The sequence below is a fragment of the Cinclus cinclus genome, unplaced genomic scaffold (genome assembly GCF_963662255.1).
Source record: "Cinclus cinclus unplaced genomic scaffold, bCinCin1.1 SCAFFOLD_54, whole genome shotgun sequence".
Lineage (NCBI taxonomy): Eukaryota > Metazoa > Chordata > Aves > Passeriformes > Cinclidae > Cinclus > Cinclus cinclus.
In genome coordinates, this window is record NW_026912192.1 from 811,201 (window position 1) to 816,608 (window position 5,408).

Consider the following 5,408-nt stretch of genomic DNA (forward strand, 5'->3'; position numbering starts at 1 on the left):
TATGCTGGAACATGATTGTCTGCGAGACAGCTCTCCGCAGCGCTAGTATTTGGCCAGGCTGAAATCAGCGCCACGGGAAGCCAATCTGACAAGCGGAGTGCAACGAGCGCGGCGATATGGGGCCACTTGGCAGGTGGCCGAAGAAAGACGGCTGCCCCGCGAATGTGGTGCCAGAAGGCAAGTTTCAGCAGGGCGTTCCGGGCGAGCTTAATGTGTAGCCGCACTTGTTCTAGGCGAGATTGTAGCCGAGAAGCTTTCCGTCTCCATTCACGAGACAAGAAAAGCAGAACGCAATGGTCTAGAGGGTTGAGAAGAAAAGTGCTCGTAGCGAGCTCGTTGCGGCAGAAGCGAAAGCCAGGAGCGGCGTGCTCGCTGCGAGAAGTAGACGGCGCTTCGCCTCCTTGGGAAGGAAATCGCGTCTGGGCACGAACGGCAGCCAGCGAAGCTTCAGAACAGCAGGCTGTTCTGCTCAGCGTACGAGCCTGAAGTGAGTGGCAAGGGCTAAGGGGACAGTTCCAAGGCATCTAGCTTTCCTGCTAGCAATGCCATTTCTACCCTGCTGTGGAAAACATTGTCCTTTGCCCTTCTGCTCCGAGAGGCAGAGAGCACCTCGGCAGACGCAGTGCAGAGGGAAAGGACACAGTATCCGAGGGAGCGTGGCGCCGCTTAGGCGGGCAAAGCAGAAAGGTGCCGCCCGGCACTGGCTTTGACTCCCTGAGCTTCCTTGCTAGGACAGCAGCTGCCGAAAGCTGGCAACTAGGCTGCCAGAGTGCAGAATGTCGGCGGTCTGGCACGCCTGCTTGCCGAAAGCCAGTTTCAGCGAGACAGCGTGCTAGGCTCTGTTTCACAGCACCTTGGAGAACACGCCCTTGAAGAATGCCGTCTCTGTTCCGCAAAAGCTCTGCCACAGTGAAGGTGGAAGAAGCAGCCTGTGGCCACGGGCAGAGCTGGTCAACAGCTGCGCCTAACTTTGCCAAGCTGCGAGAGCATTCTCAGCCGAGTTCTGCTTTGACAGAGCTATTGCTGAACTTTTGCAGCCCCGGAGGCTGCTGAAACCAAGGCTGTGTTCTGCCTCTTCATTCTTGCCTTCCTGTTCTCCAGCGAGAAGTGAAGCTCTGGCACGTCATTCAGCTTTGCCGCCTCTCTGCACGGAAAGCACTAGACAGAACTAGTGTGCTTCGTGCATGCTCTCTCCTCGCTTTTATGGTCACTGCTCTGCTTTTTGCTTGGCAGCGTTCAAAGGGTCCACGGCATACCTCTTGCACAGCGAGAGGTGGCCGGCGAGGAATACTTGCTGGCTTAAGTCGTTCCATGCTCAAGGCATTCATCAGAGCAACACAATGGGGGAAAAGAGGGGGGAACATTGCAGGACAAATTTCTATGCTGGAACATGATTGTCTGCGAGACAGCTCTCCGCAGCGCTAGTATTTGGCCAGGCTGAAATCAGCGCCACGGGAAGCCAATCTGACAAGCGGAGTGCAACGAGCGCGGCGATACGGGGCCACTTGGCAGGTGGCCGAAGAAAGACGGCTGCCCCGCGAATGTGGTGCCAGAAGGCAAGTTTCAGCAGGGCGTTCCGGGCGAGCTTAATGTGTAGCCGCAGTTGTTCTAGGCGAGATTGTAGCCGAGAAGCTTTCCGTCTCCATTCACGAGACAAGAAAAGCAGAACGCAATGGTCTAGAGGGTTGAGAAGAAAAGTGCTCGTAGCGAGCTCGTTGCGGCAGAAGCGAAAGCCAGGAGCGGCGTGCTCGCTGCGAGAAGTAGACGGCGCTTCGCCTCCTTGGGAAGGAAATCGCGTCTGGGCACGAACGGCAGCCAGCGAAGCTTCAGAACAGCAGGCTGTTCTGCTCAGCGTACGAGCCTGAAGTGAGTGGCAAGGGCTAAGGGGACAGTTCCAAGGCATCTAGCTTTCCTGCTAGCAATGCCATTTCTACCCTGCTGTGGAAAACATTGTCCTTTGCCCTTCTGCTCCGAGAGGCAGAGAGCACCTCGGCAGACGCAGTGCAGAGGGAAAGGACACAGTATCCGAGGGAGCGTGGCGCCGCTTAGGCGGGCAAAGCAGAAAGGTGCCGCCCGGCACTGGCTTTGACTCCCTGAGCTTCCTTGCTAGGACAGCAGCTGCCGAAAGCTGGCAACTAGGCTGCCAGAGTGCAGAATGTCGGCGGTCTGGCACGCCTGCTTGCCGAAAGCCAGGATCAGCGAGACAGCGTGCTAGGCTCTGTTTCACAGCACCTTGGAGAACACGCCCTTGAAGAATGCCGTCTCTGTTCCGCAAAAGCTCTGCCACAGTGAAGGTGGAAGAAGCAGCCTGTGGCCACGGGCAGAGCTGGTCAACAGCTGCGCCTAACTTTGCCAAGCTGCGAGAGCATTCTCAGCCGAGTTCTGCTTTGACAGAGCTATTGCTGAACTTTTGCAGCCCCGGAGGCTGCTGAAACCAAGGCTGTGTTCTGCCTCTTCATTCTTGCCTTCCTGTTCTCCAGCGAGAAGTGAAGCTCTGGCACGTCATTCAGCTTTGCCGCCTCTCTGCACGGAAAGCACTAGACAGAACTAGTGTGCTTCGTGCATGCTCTCTCCTCGCTTTTATGGTCACTGCTCTGCTTTTTGCTTGGCAGCGTTCAAAGGGTCCACGGCATACCTCTTGCACAGCGAGAGGTGGCCGGCGAGGAATACTTGCTGGCTTAAGTCGTTCCATGCTCAAGGCATTCATCAGAGCAGCACAATGCGGGAAAAGAGGGGGGAACATTGCAGGACAAATTTCTATGCTGGAACATGATTGTCTGCGAGACAGCTCTCCGCAGCGCTAGTATTTGGCCAGGCTGAAATCAGCGCCACGGGAAGCCAATCTGACAAGCGGAGTGCAACGAGCGCGGCGATACGGGGCCACTTGGCAGGTGGCCGAAGAAAGACGGCTGCCCCGCGAATGTGGTGCCAGAAGGCAAGTTTCAGCAGGGCGTTCCGGGCGAGCTTAATGTGTAGCCGCAGTTGTTCTAGGCGAGATTGTAGCCGAGAAGCTTTCCGTCTCCATTCACGAGACAAGAAAAGCAGAACGCAATGGTCTAGAGGGTTGAGAAGAAAAGTGCTCGTAGCGAGCTCGTTGCGGCAGAAGCGAAAGCCAGGAGCGGCGTGCTCGCTGCGAGAAGTAGACGGCGCTTCGCCTCCTTGGGAAGGAAATCGCGTCTGGGCACGAACGGCAGCCAGCGAAGCTTCAGAACAGCAGGCTGTTCTGCTCAGCGTACGAGCCTGAAGTGAGTGGCAAGGGCTAAGGGGACAGTTCCAAGGCATCTAGCTTTCCTGCTAGCAATGCCATTTCTACCCTGCTGTGGAAAACATTGTCCTTTGCCCTTCTGCTCCGAGAGGCAGAGAGCACCTCGGCAGACGCAGTGCAGAGGGAAAGGACACAGTATCCGAGGGAGCGTGGCGCCGCTTAGGCGGGCAAAGCAGAAAGGTGCCGCCCGGCACTGGCTTTGACTCCCTGAGCTTCCTTGCTAGGACAGCAGCTGCCGAAAGCTGGCAACTAGGCTGCCAGAGTGCAGAATGTCGGCGGTCTGGCACGCCTGCTTGCCGAAAGCCAGTTTCAGCGAGACAGCGTGCTAGGCTCTGTTTCACAGCACCTTGGAGAACACGCCCTTGAAGAATGCCGTCTCTGTTCCGCAAAAGCTCTGCCACAGTGAAGGTGGAAGAAGCAGCCTGTGGCCACGGGCAGAGCTGGTCAACAGCTGCGCCTAACTTTCCCAAGCTGCGAGAGCATTCTCAGCCGAGTTCTGCTTTGACAGAGCTATTGCTGAACTTTTGCAGCCCCGGAGGCTGCTGAAACCAAGGCTGTGTTCTGCCTCTTCATTCTTGCCTTCCTGTGCTCCAGCGAGAAGTGAAGCTCTGGCACGTCATTCAGCTTTGCCGCCTCTCTGCACGGAAAGCACTAGACAGAACTAGTGTGCTTCGTGCATGCTCTCTCCTCGCTTTTATGGTCACTGCTCTGCTTTTTGCTTGGCAGCGTTCCAAGGGTCCACGGCATACCTCTTGCACAGCGAGAGGTGGCCGGCGAGGAATACTTGCTGGCTTAAGTCGTTCCATGCTCAAGGCATTCATCAGAGCAGCACAATGCGGGAAAAGAGGGGGGAACATTGCAGGACAAATTTCTATGCTGGAACATGATTGTCTGCGAGACAGCTCTCCGCAGCGCTAGTATTTGGCCAGGCTGAAATCAGCGCCACGGGAAGCCAATCTGACAAGCGGAGTGCAACGAGCGCGGCGATACGGGGCCACTTGGCAGGTGGCCGAAGAAAGACGGCTGCCCCGCGAATGTGGTGCCAGAAGGCAAGTTTCAGCAGGGCGTTCCGGGCGAGCTTAATGTGTAGCCGCAGTTGTTCTAGGCGAGATTGTAGCCGAGAAGCTTTCCGTCTCCATTCACGAGACAAGAAAAGCAGAACGCAATGGTCTAGAGGGTTGAGAAGAAAAGTGCTCGTAGCGAGCTCGTTGCGGCAGAAGCGAAAGCCAGGAGCAGCGTGCTCGCTGCGAGAAGTAGACGGCGCTTCGCCTCCTTGGGAAGGAAATCGCGTCTGGGCACGAACGGCAGCCAGCGAAGCTTCAGAACAGCAGGCTGTTCTGCTCAGCGTACGAGCCTGAAGTGAGTGGCAAGGGCTAAGGGGACAGTTCCAAGGCATCTAGCTTTCCTGCTAGCAATGCCATTTCTACCCTGCTGTGGAAAACATTGTCCTTTGCCCTTCTGCTCCGAGAGGCAGAGAGCACCTCGGCAGACGCAGTGCAGAGGGAAAGGACACAGTATCCGAGGGAGCGTGGCGCTGCTTAGGCGGGCAAAGCAGAAAGGTGCCGCCCGGCACTGGCTTTGACTCCCTGAGCTTCCTTGCTAGGACAGCAGCTGCCGAAAGCTGGCAACTAGGCTGCCAGAGTGCAGAATGTCGGCGGTCTGGCACGCCTGCTTGCCGAAAGCCAGTTTCAGCGAGACAGCGTGCTAGGCTCTGTTTCACAGCACCTTGGAGAACACGCCCTTGAAGAATGCCGTCTCTGTTCCGCAAAAGCTCTGCCACAGTGAAGGTGGAAGAAGCAGCCTGTGGCCACGGGCAGAGCTGGTCAACAGCTGCGCCTAACTTTCCCAAGCTGCGAGAGCATTCTCAGCCGAGTTCTGCTTTGACAGAGCTATTGCTGAACTTTTGCAGTCCCGGAGGCTGCTGAAACCAAGGCTGTGTTCTGCCTCTTCATTCTTGCCTTCCTGTTCTCCAGCGAGAAGTGAAGCTCTGGCACGGCATTCAGCTTTGCCGCCTCTCTGCACGGAAAGCACTAGACAGAACTAGTGTGCTTCGTGCATGCTCTCTCCTCGCTTTTATGGTCACTGCTCTGCTTTTTGCTTGGCAGCGTTCAAAGGGTCCACGGCATACCTCTTGCACAGCGAG